We start from the raw sequence: 17,811 nt of genomic DNA on the forward strand, positions 1-17,811 counted from the left end.
GTCAAAAATTGTAAGGCATGTGAAAGGATAAGACCTGACCAAAAATCAACAGAAGAAGTGGAAAAATAGATACCCAGATACAGATAATGGAGTTATCAGGGACTTCAAAATACATAATATATGTTTAAGGCATTAAAATAAATAAATGGGAATTCTGGGGAAACTATAAAAAGACTCAAATGGAGATTCCAGAACTGAAAAACGTAATCTGCAAACTCAATGGATGTTTTAACAGCGGATTGCAAATAGATAAAGATAGAATAGGTAACCTTGAAGGTAAGATAGAAGAAAATATCCATACTGAAGCCCAAAGAAATAAAAGGATAGAAAATATAGAAAAGAGTAAAAGAGACATAGAAGATATGATAAGAAAGTCTAACATATGTGAATGGTGTGCCAGAAGAGAAAAGAAAGAGAATGGGATGGTTGTATTATTTGAAGAGAAGTGGCTGAGAATTTTTAACTGATGAAAGACATCAAACTAAGGGCGCCTGGGTGGCTCAGTCATTAAGCGTCAAAAATGAAACTTTTGGCTCAGGTTATGATCCCAGGGTCCTGGAATCAAGCCCCGCATCGGGCTCCCTGCTCCCCAGGAAGCCTGCTTCTCCCTCTCCCACTCCCCCGCTTGTGTTCCCTCTCTCGCTGTGTCTCTCTCTGTCGAATAAATAAATAAAATCTTTAAAAAAAAAAAAGAAAGACATCAAACTATATATTCAAGAAGTGCTAAGAACTCTAAGAAGGTTAAATTTAAAACACATCTTATCTACGCCCATCGTACTAAGCAACTGAAAACAGAGGACATCTAAAATCACTCAGAAGAATAAAAAAAAATAATGCTCATGTGTTGTTTAAAAAATACGACAGTATTGAAACCTGAACTCTTTCCCAGTTACATTCTCAGCTTTATTTTCCTTGCCTTTTTAAAGATAAATAAGATGATGCTATACATACTATTAAGAAACTTATACTATTCTTTTCTGAACAACGTATCTTGTACGTCTTTCAATGTTAGCAAATATAAACCTAGTTGTTCTTTTTTGATTGCTGTAAGGTATTCCAATATGTGGATGTCTGCAATTGTTTTAACCTTACATTGATGGGGATTAAAAAAAAAACAAAAACCAGGCGCCTGGGTGGCTCAGTCGGTTAAGCGACTGCCTTCGGCTCAGGTCATGATCCCGGGATCCTGGGATCGAGCCCCACATCCGGCTCCCTGCTCCGCGGGAAGCCTGCTTCTCCCTCTCCCACTCCCACTGCTTGTGTTCCCTCTCTCACTGTGTCTCTCTCTGTCAAATAAATAAATAAATAATCTTTAAAAAAAAACAAAAACAAAAACAAAAACAGAACAAAAGATTTACACCAAAACCCGAAACAACATTAAATATTCACTTAGCACATATTGTACCTGGTACCACACTAAGTATTTAACACGCATGAACTGACATTTAAGTTGTATGTTATCTCTAAGTTTTTATTAATGATGCTGGTATAATTACATGTATTTCCAGAAGTACTATGTAAAATATACAGATGCACATACATGTACACACATGGAAATACTACCAGAGGTACCTACAAGGAAGCCTGTATCTTTCCACAGTATTTTTGGAAGTATGTCTAGCCTAAATTCCTGGAAGAGATATTATGCTGTTTTAGATTTATGCATGTAATTTTGGCAGATACTACCAAAATGTCACACACAAAATGCGTAACTGCCAGAAGTTCATGCCCTGTTCAATAGTTATTTTCTGTCAAGAAAGGTAGGCCTTGTGTATCTTTTTTTTTTTTTTAAAGATTTTATTTATTTATTTGACAGAGAGAATGAGAGAGAGCACATGAGGGGGGGAGGGTCAGAGGGAGAAGCAGACCCCCCGCCAAGCAGGGAGCCCGATACGGGACTCAATCCAGGGACTCCAGGATCATGACCTGAGCCGAAGGCAGTCGGTTAACCGACTGAGCCACCCAGGCGCCCAATGAAACTTTATTTATTTATTATTTTTTATAAAGATTTTATTTATTATTTGACAGAGAGAGAATGAGAGAGAGCAAGCACATGAGAGGGGGGAGGGTCAGGGGGAGAAGCAGACTCCCTGCCGAGCAGGGAGCCCAATGCGGGACTCGATCCAGGGACTCCAGGATCATGACCTGAGCCGAAGGCAGTCGCTTAACCGACTGAGCCACCCAGGCGCCCGTGTATCTTTTTTTTTTTTAAGATTTATTTATTTATTTGAGAGAGAGAGAGAGCGAGCAGGGGGAGGGGCAGAGGGAGGAGACCAGCAGACTCCCCGCTCAGCGGAGAGCCTGATGTGGGGCTTGATCCCAGGACCCTGAGACCATGACCTGAGCTGAAGGTAGCTGCTTAATTGACTGAGCCACCCAGGTGCCCTCCCTTTTTTTCTTTCTTTAGATTTATTTATTTGAGAGAGAGAGAGCAGGGGGAGGGACAGAAGGAGAGGGAGAGAGTCTCTCAAGCAGACTCTTCATGGATCCTGATTTGGGGCTGGATCTCAGACCCTGAGATCACAACCTGAGCCAAAACCAAGAGTCTGACGCTCAGCTGACTGAGCCACCCAGGTGCCCCTAGCTGGGTTTTTCTATCACATGCAGACAAAACTATCCTATACAAGGTTGTAGCAATTTATCTACCCACCAGCATTTGATGAAAATGTCATTTCCCCACTGTATCGCTAGCACTGAATATTATCAGTCTTTTACATTTTGTCCTATCTAGTGGACAAAAATTACAGTTCATCTTAATTTTCACTTCTCATTGTTAGTGAGATTGATCAGCTTTTCAATATTATATCATTTTTTTGTTTATTTGTTTGTGACATAATGATTGGTATCTGTTACTTTCTATTGGGTTGTCTTGAGAGCCTAGCAGACACTTGGATTTTCAGGAGCAAGTTATATTGATTCTTATTCTCTTTTTGTGTTTCTGTTTGTATTAAGCATATGGTCATTTCAGTGTCAATTAGCACCTCTCCCAGACAGTAGGCTGAAGGAGGAAGAGAAGATGAACTTCAATCCATCCACCTGTGGTCTTGTTGCAAGAATCTCACCACCTTCACATACATTACTTGAGCATTTTTGGAAGTCAGACTGCAAAGCTGAATTGCTTCTCACCGAGAAATGATTTTTTTGCAACCCAAGTATAAAACTTGTGTGAAAAGGATAGGGACCAAAAGAAAAATAACATCTCCTTCACACAGAGTAAACAGAGTGTATGCGTGTGCTTGCCGTAGCTACAAGCATGTTTAAAAATAATTCACATTTAAAAAAAATTGTGGTGCTTTCTAGTACTTTCTAGTATTACTGACTACTTGAAATAATTATACAAGTGTGGGTTTTACAACCACAGTACAAATGACTTTGCAGTATAAACTGAAATGTTGATAACGATTTATAGCACTTACTTAGTTGATGATATGCATGGTATAGTATGCATAGGAATAAATTACAATAAAATTTAACCACTTTTCATTTCATTTCATTTCTGTGCCCTGCCTAAATTCTACTAGTCTTCATAGCATTAATCAACAGTAAAAAATAGGCACAAATAAGGATATGATTATTTTACAATTATATAAATATCCATATATCTATATGCTGGCATAGATATGCATATCTATCTATCTGTCATCTATCTATCTATCATCTATCTATCTATCTATCTATCTATCATCTATCTATCATCATCATCTATCATCTATTATCTATCATCTATCATCATCATCTATCATCTATCATCTATCTATCATCTATCTATGTATTATCTATCATCTATCTATTATCTATCTATCTATCATCTATCATCTATCTATCATCTACCTATTATCTATCATCTATCTATCATCTATCTATCTATCTATCTACCTATCTATCTATCTATCATCTCCAAACCTGAGATAGTATTCCTCTAAATTATTCTTCAGTAAAAAGGTGATTTTAATCAATTCCCAATGATAGGAATTGAAATGCTGTGCTGGGTCATCTGATGTCAACCTATTTTTGTCTCTGCTTTAACCAGCTGCCTTATTTAACTTTTTATGACTTCACATATTTTTTATCAGTATTCTTGAAGAGCCCCCATTGAAAATGATGTTACTTTCAAGTACTGATAAATGTATTTTTTTCTAATACTGATATCTTCTTTTGTTTATTTTAATGTATGATGTCTTACTTCTGGAATCCAGATAAATAATGGTGGTGCCCTTATACATTTTGTTTGCTTCTGATATTACTGTGATAAATCAACTATTCATCACCGAGTAGGATGAGGTGTCTGATTTTAGATGAAAACTATTATGTTTGGGAAGTATATATTCCTCATTAACTAATAATGTGTGAGAATTATCTTCTACTTTGGTGTAAAAACATTTTAGGAGAGTTTTAAAAGTAATTTGATGCTCTGGTTTAACCTTTTTAAAATAAATTTCTGGTGTTAATGTAATGAGATGGGAAAAAATAATCGGTGTCATTGTACTTCTTAGAATTAAAGTTTTCTTTGCAGGTGGGTGTGCGATTTTAAAAAAATATTTTGAGGCACTTAATAAAGATGTGTATGTGTGATGCAAGCACACACATGTATTTACACATACCTGCACACATTTATATTGAATCCAGATTTATTGGCTCTGTGGATTTCACTCGGAAATTGATTTTTGAGGCTACAAACCAGCATGCCAGCATTTGAGGCAGCTATTCCTGCCTTGTGTTATATGTGTCACAGCCTCTGTAACAATGACTGTCATCACACATACAGAAGTCTGTCTGTTAGCTGGAGTAAGCTTCCCATGCTATTCAAGAAAACAAAAACAGTTTGGGGGATTATTTTCAATGTATTTAAAAGCATAATAGATGTGTTCCATTATGTGCAAGAAAGCTCACGATGATTGTTTAAGTTTCCTACATAACAAGCAACCACGAAACTCTGTTGTGGCACAGTGATAGGTGTTTATCATGCTGGGTCAGCTTTGGGTTAAACAAGAATCTCTGCTGATCTTGATTGAGCTCACTCACCTGCTGGAGGTTGGCTGATCCAGGCTGGCCATGGCCGAGATTAACTACTCAGCTCTGTTCAATTTGTGCCTCATTTTCTGGCAGACTAGCCAAGGCATGTTGTCATGGGGATGATGGGAAAACAAGAGACAGCAAGCTGCCACTTGCAAAGCTGCTTGAGGTGTAGGCTCAAAGCTAGCCCACTGTCACTTCCACTTATCCTAAAGGTCAAAGCAAGGCACATGGGATGGAGAAAAACTCGTGCTTTAGAGAAAGAACTCTGAAGTCACTTGACAAGAGGTATGGAAAAAAAAAAAAGGTCAAGAATGCAGTCCCACCAACAGTGTAGGAGGGTTCCCCTTCCTCCACATCCCCGCCAACATCTGTCGTTTCCTGACTTGTTAATTTTAGCCATTCTGACTGGTGTAAGGTGGTATCTCACTGAGGTTTTGATTTGGATTTCCCTGATGCCGAGCGATGTTGAACACTTTTTCATGTGTCTGTTGGCCATTGGGATGTCTTCTTTGGAAAAATGTCTGTTCATGTCCTCTGCCCATTTCTTGATTGGATTCTTTGTTCTTTGGATGTTGAGTTTGGTAAGTTCTTTATAGATTTTGGATACCAGCCCTTTATTTGATATGCCATTTGCAAATATCTTCTCCCATTCTGTCGGTTGTCTTTTGGTTTTGTTGACTTTCTTTTGCTGTGCAAAAGCTTTTTATCTTGATGAAGTCCCAATAGTTCATTTTTGCCCTTGCTTCCCTTGCCTTTGGCCATGTTTCTAGGAAGAAGTTGCTGCGGCTGAGGTCAAAGAGGTTGCTGCCTGTGTTCTCCTTTAGGATTTTGATGGACTCCTGTCTCACATTTAGGTCTTTCATCCATTTTGAGTCTATTTTTGTGTGTGGTGTAAGGAAATGGTCCAGTTTCATTCTTCTGCATGTGGCTGTCCAATTTTCCCAACACCATTTGTTGAAGAGACTGTCTTTTTTCCATTAGACATTCTTTCCTGCTTTGTCAAAGATGAGTTGACCATAGAGTTGAAGGTCCATTTCTGGGCTCTCTATTCTGTTCCATTGATCTCTGTTTTTGTGCCAGTACCATGCTGTCTTGATGATGACAGCTTTGTAATAGAGCTTGAAGTTCGGAATTGTGATGCCACCAGCTTTGCTTTTCTTTTTCAACATTCCTCTGGCTATTCGGGGTCTTTTCTGGTTCCATACAAATTTTAGGATTATTTGTTCCATTTCTTTGAAAAAAGTGGATGGTACTTTGATGGGGATTGCATTGAATGTGTAGATTGCTCTAGGTAGCATTGACATCTTCACAATATTTGTTCTTCCAATCCATGAGCATGGAACTTTTTTCCATTTCTTTGTGTCTTCCTCAATTTCTTTCATGAGCCACTCTGGAAAACAGTATGGAGGGTCCTCAAAAAGTTGAAAACAGAGCTACCATATGATCCAGCAATTGCCCTACTGGGTATTTACCCCAAAGATACAAAAGTAGGGATCCAAAGGGGTACATGCAGCCCGATATTTATAGCAGCAATGTCCACAATAGCCAAACTGTGGAAAGAACCAAGATATCCATCAACAGATGAATGGATAAAGAAGATGTGGTATATATATACAATGGAATATTGTGCAGCCATCAAAAGGAATGAAATCTTGCCATTTGCAATGACGTGGATGGAACGAAATAAGTCAAATATTGACTGAGTGAAATAAGTCAAACAGAGAAAGACATGTATCATATGACCTCACTGTTATGAGGAATTCTTAATCTCAGGAAACAAACTGAGGGTTGCTGGAGTGGGGGGTGGGGTGGGAGGGATGGGGTGACTGGGTGATAGACACTGGGGAGGGTATGTGCTCTGGTAAGCACTGTGAATTGTGCAAGACTGTTGAATCTCAGATCTGTACCTTTGAAACAAATAATGCAATATACGTTAAGAAAAAATAAAAAAAAGAAGAAGATAGCAGGAGGGGAAGAATGAAGTAGGGGAAATCGGAGGGGGAGACGAACCATGAGAGACGATGGACTCTGAAAAACAAACTGAGGGTTCTAGAGGGGAGGGGGGTGGGAGGATGGGTTAGCCTGGTGATGGGTATTAAAGAGGGCATGTTCTGCATGGAGCACTGGGTGTTAGGCACAAACAATGAATCATGGAACACTACATCTAAAACTAATAATGTAATGTATGTTGATTAACATAACAATAAAAAAATAAAAAAAAAAAGAATGCAGTTAATTTACCACAATATATAACTAAGCTTCCTCAGTAGGAAGAATTCCACCAAGTTAACCTGGCTTTCTCTTTCTCATGTCAATCAGATGCCCTAGCCATCACTTACAAAGGTTTTGGTGAATCAAGCATGCTAACATCAATTAATATTTAATATTTGAAGTTGTATTAATAAAATATTTCAAAATATAGAAGTGATGAATAGCTCAATAAAGCTGAAATAAAAAAGAAAAAATTAAGGAGAAAACATGATAAAAATAGGCCTTCATAGTGAAAAGTTTGTGTGCAATTGATATATTTGATGCTAATATTTGTGTATCAGGCTACAAAGTAATAAATATAGGGACACTATGGTTATTGGATGTAAAATTCTATTTGTAGTCGGATTTCCTAGAATGAGCACCTAATTTCCCTTCAGTTTTGGAACTTGGGACTTAGTTAAACCAGTTTGCAGGGCAAAAAGATGCACCTCTTTCCTTTAAGCTGTTTTATCTTTTAATTTTTATTTTCCTGGACTGGGAGAAAGTGGTAGAAGGCATTCACTACTTCAGTAGCTGTAAGACTGTCTTTCCATTTTCAGGGATCACAAAGAAAAAAAAATATTGTATTCTTCTTTTATTTTGGTCTTTAAATTCCTGATGAAAAGATGGCTATTCATAGGCTACTGATGGAAGTGACTATAAAGAATGATTAGTGACCTCATGTTTCAGAGAAAGAGACTGTAGCCCAGAGAAGTTATATGATTCATCAAAGAGTCATCAAATCATCAAGTGGCAGAATCAAAACGAAAATCAGATGGCCAGAAATGTAAGATTACAGTTAGAGACCCCGAGGGCAAATGCATTCTAATATACCCCTAGTTGACTGCTCTTTAAAGGCCATGACTGGCCAAGGTCATTAAAGACACACCAACCCGTCTTGGTTTCCTCATCTGTGTCAGCTGCTGCTTAGACATTTTAAGCTCTCGTCACATTAAATGATCAAAACCATCCTTGAAACTGAGTATGAAAATACCTATTCTGTAGGTGAAGAAATGAAGGCTCAGAGAAGTTAAGGGACTCGATTATGTTTCTTGCTTGTTACAGGAATAACTGAAATTGAAGAGAAATTTCCTCCAATTATACAGTCCACGGTGTTAAGTGGTTTCAGTGTCCATATATCTATGTCTTAGATATGACTCCAAAAACATAGTCCTTTAAAGAAAGAAAACTGAGAAACTGTATGTCACTAAAATCCAGAAGTGCTTTTCAAAAGACATTGTTAAGAAGGCAGGTCACAAACTGGGAAGGGTATGCACAATACACACATTTGACAAAAGAGTTTTACTTAGAACATACTAAGAACTCTTGCAACTCAATAATCAGTTTTCAAACATCCCATTTAAAATTAGAAAAAGATTTGAGCAGACTATTCACATAAGAAGATCTACAGATGGCCAAGGAGCACATGAACAGAGACTAAGAATCATTAGTGATCAGGGAAATAAAAGACCCCACATTAGGATGGCTAAAATTTAAAAGACTGATAATAATGAATGTTGGTGAGAGTACAGAACATTTGAAACTCTCATAGATGGCTGTTGGGAGGATAAACTGGTATAACTACTTAGAAACACTGCTTTGCAGTTTTTTAATTTTTTTTTTTACTTTTCTTTTTTTTTTTGTTTTTGATTTTTTTATTCTTATGTTAATCCCCTACATTACATCATTAGTTTTAGATGTAGTGTTCCATGATTCGTTGTTTGTGCATAACACCCAGTGCTCCATGCAGAATGTGCCCTCCTCAATACCCACCACCAGGCTAACCCATCCTCCCACCCCCCTTCCCTCTAGAACCCTCAGTTTGTTTCTCAGAGTCCATCTTCTCTCATGGTTCGTCTACCCCTCCCGATTTCCCCTGCTTCATTCTTCCCCTCCTGCTAACTTCTTCTTCTTCTTCTTCTTTTTTTTTTCTTAACATATATTACATTATTTGTTTCAGAGGTACAGATCTGAGATTCAACAGTCTTGCACAATTCACAGTGCTTACCAGAGCACCTACCCTACCCAGTGTCTATCACCCAGTCACCCCATCCCTCCCACCCCACCCCCCACTCCAGCAACCCTCAGTTTGTTTCCTGAGATTAAGAATTCCTCATATCAGTGAGATCATATGATACATGTCTTTCTCTGTTTGACTTATTTCGCTCAACATAATACCCTCCAGTTCCATCCACGTCGTTGCAAATGGCAAGATCTCATTCCTTTTGATGGCTGCATAATATTCCATTGTATATATATACCACTTCTTCTTTATCCAGTCATCTGTTGATGGACATCTTCGCTCTTTCCACAGTTTGGCTATTGTGGATATTGCTGCTATAAACATCGGGGTGCACGTACCCTTTCGGATCCCTACTTTTGTATCTTTGGGGTAAATACCCAGTAGTGCAATTGCTGGATCATATGGTAGCTCTATTTTCAACTTTTTGAGGAACCTCCATACTGTTTTCCAGAGTGGCTGCACCAGCTTGCATTCCCACCAACAGTGTAGGAGGGTTCCCCTTTCTCCACATCCCCGCCAACATCTGTCGTTTCCTGACTTGTTAATTTTAGCCATTCTGACTGGTGTGAGGTGGTATCTCATTGAGGTTTTGATTTGGATTTCCCTGATGCTGAGCGATATTGAGCACTTTTTCATGTGTCTGTTGGCCATTGGGATGTCTTCTTTGGAAAAATGTCTTTTCATGTCTTCTGCCCATTTCTTGATTGGATTCTTTGTTCTTTGGGTGTTGAGTTTGATGAGTTCTTTATAGATTTTGGATACCAGCCCTTTATCTGATATGTCATTTGCAAATATCTTCTCCCATTCTGTCGGTTGTCTTTTGGTTTTGTTGACTGTTTCCTTTGCTTTGCAAAAGCTTTTTATCTTGATGAAGTCCCAATAGTTCATTTTTGCTCTTGCTTCCCTTGCCTTTGGCCATGTTTCTAGGAAGAAGTTGCTGCGGCTGAGGTCAAAGAGGTTGCTGCCTGCGTTCTCCTTTAGGATTTTGATGGACTCCTGTCTCACATTTAGGTCTTTCATCCATTTTGAGTCTATTTTTGTGTGTGGTGTAAGGAAATGGTCCAGTTTCATTCTTCTGCATGTAGCTATCCAATTTTCCCAACACCATTTGTTGAAGAGATTGTCTTTTTTCCATTGGACATTCTTTCCTGCTTTGTCAAAGATGAGTTGACCATAGAGTTGAGGGTCCATTTCTGGGCTCTCTATTCTGTTCCATTGATCTATGTGTCTGTTTTTGTGCCAGTACCATGCTGTCTTGATGATGACAGCTTTGTAATAGAGCCGGAAGTCCGGAATTGTGATGCCACCAGCTTTTCTTTTTCAACATTCCTCTGCCTATGCGGGGTCTTTTCTGGTTCCATATGAATTTTAGGATTATTTGTTCCATTTCTTTGAAAAAAGTGGATGGTACTTTGATGGGGATTGCATTGAATGTGTAGATTGCTCTAGGTAGCATTGACATCTTCACAATATTTGTTCTTCCAATCCATGAGCATGGAATGTTTTTCCATTTCTTTGTGTCTTCCTCAATTTCTTTCATGAGTATTTTATAGTTTTCTGATTACAGATCCTTTGTCTCTTTGGTTAGATTTATTCCTAGGTATCTTATGGTTTTGGGTGCAATTGTAAATGGGATGGACTCCTTAATTTCTCTTTCTTCTGTCTTGTTGTTGGTGTATAAGAATGCCGCTGACTTCTGTGCATTGATTTTATATCCTGCCACTTTTCTGAATTCCTGTATGAGTTCTAGCAGTTTTGGGGTGGAGTCTTTCGGGTTTTCCACATAAAGTATCATATCATCTTCAAAGAGTGAAAGTTTGACTTCTTCTTTGCCGACTTGGATGCCTTTTATTTCTGCAGTTTTTAAATTTTTTTACAAGATTTTACTTACTCATTTGAGAGACATAAAGAGGTAGTGAGAGAGAGCACAAGCAGGGAGGAGAGGGAGAGGCAGGGTCCCCGTGAGCAGGGAGCCCGAGGTACTACTCCTATCCGAGGACCCTGGGATCATGACCTGAACCGAAGGCAGATGCTTAACCAACTGAGCCACTCAGGCAATCCTGCAGTTTTTTTTTTTTTTTGTTCTTTTAAATAAATACAATGCTATCCAGAAAATCTGCTTCAAGGTATTTACTCAAGAAAAACTAAAGCATATGTTCACAGACTTTTACGCCAATGTAATTAGAAGCTTTATTTATAATAACTCCAAACTGGAAACAGCCCAAATATTCAACATTAGTTGATCTGATAAACAAATTATTGTATATCTTTCAAATCAATACTTCTCAACAGTAAAAAGAAACAAGCTAAGGGTATACATATCATCATGTTTAAATCTCAAAAAATTATGCTGAGGGGAAGAAGAGAAAGATAGAAGACAGCATACTGATTCTATTTACATGAAATTTTTGAGAGGCTAAAGTGATGTATAGTGACAGAATGCTAACCAGGGGTTGTTGGGGATGAGAGTGGAAAGATTTGACTGCAGCTATTCTGTGTCTTGGGGTGCCAGGCTGGCTCAGTCAGTAGAGCAGGTGACTTCTGATTTCAGTGTTGTGAGTTCAAGCCCCAGGTTGGGCACAGAGCTTATTTAAAAAAATGCAAATATTCTGTATCTTGATTATGGTGAGTGTCACATTAGGATGCCATTTTTCAAAACTCAGTTAATTCTACCCTTAAATTATATACATTGTATTGTACAGAAATTATACCTCAATGAAGTTGATCTTTTAAATCTGTGTTTTTTCTGATTATAAAAGTATTACAATTTCCTCTACGAAGTATGAGAAACAAAAAAGTACAAATTAAAAAGACAAACTATTACTTTACATCCAGAGAAAATGTCAAAGATAGGATATATTTTCTTCCTTTATTTGTCCTGCATAAGTATGTTAAAGATACATGTATGTTAAAAAATTATGCTGCATTATTGGATGTTTAGTGGTATATAGTATTTTGGTGGAATAAGTAATATCAGAATGAACTTTACGTATATAATGTTTGACTTGGTTTCCAATAATTTCCAGAGACATATTACTGGTCAAAGGGTACAAATATTTTTAATGTTTTTGCTATAAGTTGTAAAAGTTCTCTCTAGAATGGTTATATACTTTTACTAACCATGTGTGAGGTATAACTTTGACCTTTGCCATGTCCTAACCATCATTACTAACATTGAATTACTCTTTGCTAATTTGAACAAGATCATTTTAATTTGTATTTTTGTCATAATTAGATTAAATATTTTCTTGAAATACATCCATAGTTACTTGTAGTTCTGTAAATTCTGTTCAAGTTCACTGTCCTTTTCTTTTTCTGTTAGGGCTTTAATATTTTTAATAGACATTTACAGACTCTTTCATCTCTTTTTTTTTTTTTAATTTTTTTTTTTTTTAAGATTTTATTTATTTATTTGAGACAGAGAGAACGAGAGACAGAGAGCATGAGAGGGGGGAGGGTCAGAGGGAGAAGCAGACTCCCCGCCGAGCAGGGAGTCCGATGCGGGACTCGATCCTGGGACTCCAGGATCATGACCTGAGCCGAAGGCAGTCGCTTAACCAACTGAGCCACCCAGGCGCCCCTGGACTCTTTCATCTCTTAAGGACATCATCTTCTGTGGATCATATTTGTTGTAAATATTTTTCTCAAAATTTTTTCTGATTTTTTTTAAAGTTTTATTTAAATTCTAGTTAGTTAACATACAGTGCAATATTGGTTTCAGGAGTAGAATTCAGTGATTCATGACTTACATACAGCACCCAGAACTCATCATAACAAGTGCGCTCCTTAATATCCATCCCCCATCTGGCCCATCCCCAACCACCTCCCTCCATCAACCCTCAGTTTGTTCTCTATTAAGAGTCTCTTATGGCTTGTTTTTTTTTTTTTCTCTCTCTCTCTCCTTTTTCTTTTATTCCCCCTTCCCATATGTTTATCTGTTCTGTTTCTGATATTTTGAATGTTCAGACATTTTTGTGTGTGTGTGGTCACATTTTTCAATCTTTCCATTTGAATTCTGCTTTTCAAGGTATAAGCCACCAAATCACAGAGGAGTCAGAAATGTGCTTATATTAAGTACAAGGCAGCAGGATAGTTCCAAATACGATGCTACTAAAAAAGAAATAGACTGAGCTCTAGTAGGAAAGAAAATATAGAGAAACTTATCCACCTCAGGCTTGCAATGACAAGTATTTAGCCATATTTTAATAAGAAATATGTGAAAGTTGAATACAAGTGAAATAGGGAAAAGAGAGAGCATTAGGTAGTGTTTTGGCATATACTACTCCTTATAGACAAGAAGTATAGATAGAAGTAAGAGGTGAAAGTTGGCTGATGCGTGTTTAAGAATCTGATGCTTGAAAACTCATGCGAATGGGTCCTAGTGAGCTATTATTGCCTATAGATATAGACCTCATAATGGGAAGGATATCAGGACTTTGCTAACATCACTCCTGCCAAGGCATTGGTATAAGAATAACAAAAAATCTGAATTTGGGAGATGACTGGGCAAACTATTACATAAGTTTCGAGTAAGCAGGCCATGATGCAAGAGTGTAAGAGTTTGAGATGATGTGAATGATGCCCTGTACATCAGAGTGAATGAAGACCAGAGAGCTTTCTAGTCTGTGTATGAGCACCGCCTGCTGGCCGTGATTGGGCGATTGGATGCTGGAACTGTTTTCTGCAGAAGCATTGGTCCAAAAGACAAAATATCGTCTTGAAAGTAGTTGGACTTACTGGAAATGACAGTGCTGACTCACTAAGGAAGGAGATTTTTGTTTTCAAAGCTTCTTGGAATGTGAGATTTTAAGAATTTTTCTATGTGGAGCCAGTGTGGAGAAAAGTTCCTCTTGTGTACTGTTGGCAGAAGTGGAGGTGGGTTTAATTTTTAGAAAATGCTTTTTGTCAATATGTATACAAAATTAAATTGACTCTCAAATTCTACTTTTAGGAATTTATCCTAAATAAGTGGTCAGGAAAATTAGCAAAGATCTATGGCAAGGATCCTCTTCAGAGCATTCCTCTAGATGTGGAAAAAAAAAAAAAAAGAACCAAACTGAACTCCACCACAAAGAGATCATTTATGTAAACGGAGGCACAACAATCTAAAGGCATAATATGCACCCACAAAAGGGATGTATGTGTTTGGATATGTATTAATGTGGAAAAGTTATCAATAATATGCTGTTAGGTGAAACATGCAGGTCATTAACAGCCTCTAGCCTGTCTTTGGCTCTGGAGTAAATCTGCTTCATTTCGGATTCTGGCTTCACCACTTGTTAGCGTGTGACTTTGGACATGCTGACTAACTTGTCCTCAGAATCTCTTCATCTCTAAATTGGGAATGCTAACAGTACCTACTTTATAGTGTGGCTTTTAAAATTAAAAAGGAATTCAAACAAAGTGCTGAAGCACATATTACCTAAAATAAAGTCAACATTCTGACTGTGGTTTATATTCATCTCTATGTCCACATTGATATTTCTAACTGTAGACAACTAGAAGTCCGGAAAGATATACCAACATAATGGTCAAGTTTATCTTATAGTGTGGGAATTAAAGGTATTTTTTCAATTTTCTTTATATCATTTTATACTTTTTGATTTTTACTTTGATTATGCATTACATATAAAACTTAAAATAAAAAGAAAAGTAACCTTCTAAAAATAAACAGAAGCATACTCTTAAATACAGAGAACAAACTGGTGGTTGCCAGAGGGATGGGCAAAATGGGTGAAGGGGAGTGGGAGGAACAGGCTTCCAGTTATGGAATGCGTAAGTCATGGGAATAAAAGGTACAGTATGGGGACTATGGTCCACGGTATTGTGATATTGCATGGTGACAGATGGTAGCTACACTTGTAGTGAACATAACACACTGTATAGATTTGTTGAGTCACTATGTTGTACACTTGAAACTAACGTAATATCATGGGTCAATTATACCTCAATTAAATAAAAAGGAAATTAATCTTCTTACTGCAAGAACAGTTGGGCATTATCAACATACTTTTTGAACTGCAAATGAATCAAACTTGTAGTCTCCTATTGTATTTAGAGCATCATGATAGATTTGGCCAGGGGCCTTAGTATTTACCGAAAATTCCAAATGAAGGCATTAATCCTGAATACCTAGACCTAAATCCTCTTTTTCTAGAATGAAGGGTCCAGCAAATCATATCTGGGGAATGAAACAAACATTTGTGTCCTAGAGGCAGAGAGGACCCCTCCCAAGATCAAGGAAAACAGGCCAACACCCCGGCATGTAATAGTAAAACTTGCAAATCTTAGAACCAAGGAAACCATCTTAAGGGCACTTAGGTGGAAGAGATTCCTTACATACAGAGGGAGGAACATCAGAATAACGTCAGACCTATCCATAAAAGTTGAGCCACAAGTTAAATTCTCCAGAGGAATGTTTTCCTTATAATCTCCATGAGTTAAGCAAGAATGTGACATGAATTGTTGATGTGCATATGATTATAACAGTGAGGCTGCAATCTGGTTTAATGCTACAGAATGTTGTTCTTCTATTATATGTCACCCACGGAGAGGAAGAAATAAAGGCAGAGAAGGAGAGAGGCCACCTATGATCATTTTGGACATGCTGTTTAATGCTTTGATTTCATTCTCAATGGATTCTCATTTAAAGTTTGGTCAGTGTGTGTTGAAATAAGAAATTATCTTAATGTGAAATTTCCAAGGTTTCATTCATCATGTTAAAGGGTTATATTTTACACTATTCAATTAACAAGTCTTACTGTCTGCATATTGCTCCACACTCAAACTAGGGAGCAAGAGGGAATTTCTTTCAAGATTACTTTTTCTAAAAAGGCTCTGTTTTTACAACCAGAACAATCAATTCATGAAAATATTGGCCACTTTATGGATAAGTATCACAACTAGGTGTACATGATTATTAAAGTTCATGGTGGAATATGCCCACTGACCATGTACAAAAATTTGTTTTGCTTCAGATCGAGAAAATTATTCTGACTCTCCAGGTTAGGTGGTAAGATGAGTATATCACAGTCATTTAAGAGTCTTTTTCCCCAAATCCCTTTGAAATAATTAATATAAATTTGCATGTCCTTTGGAAACTAGAGAAGGGCACTACTGACATTCTGTAACATCTGAGGAATTTATGGGAGAGGTGGTGAGGTGGACCCACATTGATGAGAGCTATAGAGAATGACCCACGCCATTCCTTTGGCATAACAGCAGTGTTCCTGGTCACGTGTGGAGGAGATCCTGAGAGACCCCAGCAAGCATCCAAACACTCAGAAATGCAAATATTGGAGACAAGCATGATCTCTTTGGCAACATTTGCACCCCTCCAGTTAAGCTCCATTATAAGATGTCAAATGGACATCAACTAACATGTCAACTCCAGTTGATTTATACTGACTGCCTGGTTGTGTTGAAAAGAATTTAATGCTGTGACATGGCTGAGTGGTAGGTTGTCAGATAAAATACAGGATGAACAATTAAATTTGAATTTCAGATAAACAATGAATAGTTTTTTATTGAAGTATATACCATCTGTCATTATACAGCACTATTATAATACCATTGACTATATTTCCTATGCTGTACCTTATCCTGTGATTCATTCATTCTAACCCGTACCTCCCATCCCCCTTCACCAATTTGCTCACCTCTCCACCCCACCTTCAGTTGGCAACCATCAAAATTATTTTCTGTATTTATGGGTCTGTTTCTACTTTTTTGTTTATTCATTTGTTTTGTTTTTTAGATTCCACATATAAGTGAAATCATATGGTTTTTGTCTTTCTCTTTCTGACTTATTTCTCTTAGCATAATACCCTCTAGGTCCATCCATGTTGGCAAGATTTCCTCCTTTTTATGGCTGAGTAATAATCCATTGTGTGTGTGTGTGTGTGTATCACATCTTTATCCGTTCATCTCTTTTTTTTTTTTTAAAGATTTTATTTATTTGACAGAGAGAGACATAGCGAGAGAAGGAACACAAGCAGGGGGAGTGGGAGAGGGAGAAGCAGGCTTCCCGCTGAGCAGGGAGCCCGATGTGGGGCTCGATCCCAGGAACCTGAGATCATGACCTGAGCCGAAGGCAGACGCTTCGCAACTGAGCCACCCAGGCGCCCCTATCCGTTCATCTCTTGATGGACACTTGGGTTCCTTCCATATCTTATCTATTGTAAATAAGGTTGCAGTAAACATAAGGGTGCACACATCTTTTGGAATTAGTGTTTTCATTTTCCTTGGGTGAATACCCAGTAGCACAATTACTGGATTGTAAGGTAGTTCTATTTTTAACTTTTTGAGAAAACTTCATACCGTTTTCCATGGCAGATGCACCAATTTACATTCCCACCAACAGTGTACGAGGATTCCTTTTTTCTCTGCATCCTGGACAACAATTATTATTTCTTGTCTTTTTGATTCTAGCCATTCTGACAGATAGAATGTGATACTTCATTGTGATATTGATTTGCAGTAACAAAAAATAATTTTTAGTATAACAGGTCCCAAATATTACA

The 17,811-nt window shown here is 37.7% G+C and overlaps 1 long non-coding RNA gene across 3 annotated transcripts in view; it reads right to left on the bottom strand.

The window, feature by feature from the left end:
* The window catches only part of LOC135365533 (uncharacterized), a 38,912-nt gene that overhangs the window by 17,011 nt on the left and 4,090 nt on the right, over positions 1 to 17,811 (bottom strand). The window contains exons 4-5 of one of the 3 annotated variants that reach the window (XR_010413491.1): positions 17,609 to 17,724; positions 14,803 to 17,463 (exon numbers count right to left, since the gene is read on the bottom strand). The exons of the other annotated variants lie outside the window; for them this stretch is intronic. This is a non-coding gene — a long non-coding RNA (uncharacterized LOC135365533). Of the gene's footprint in view, positions 1 to 14,802; positions 17,464 to 17,608; positions 17,725 to 17,811 lie in introns of those variants that run through there. 3 annotated transcript variants of the gene reach the window in all.

Source organism: Mirounga angustirostris, unplaced genomic scaffold (assembly GCF_029215605.1).
Source record: "Mirounga angustirostris isolate CCGP_5_RB_7025 unplaced genomic scaffold, mMirAng1.0.hap1 SCAF_8, whole genome shotgun sequence".
Lineage (NCBI taxonomy): Eukaryota > Metazoa > Chordata > Mammalia > Carnivora > Phocidae > Mirounga > Mirounga angustirostris.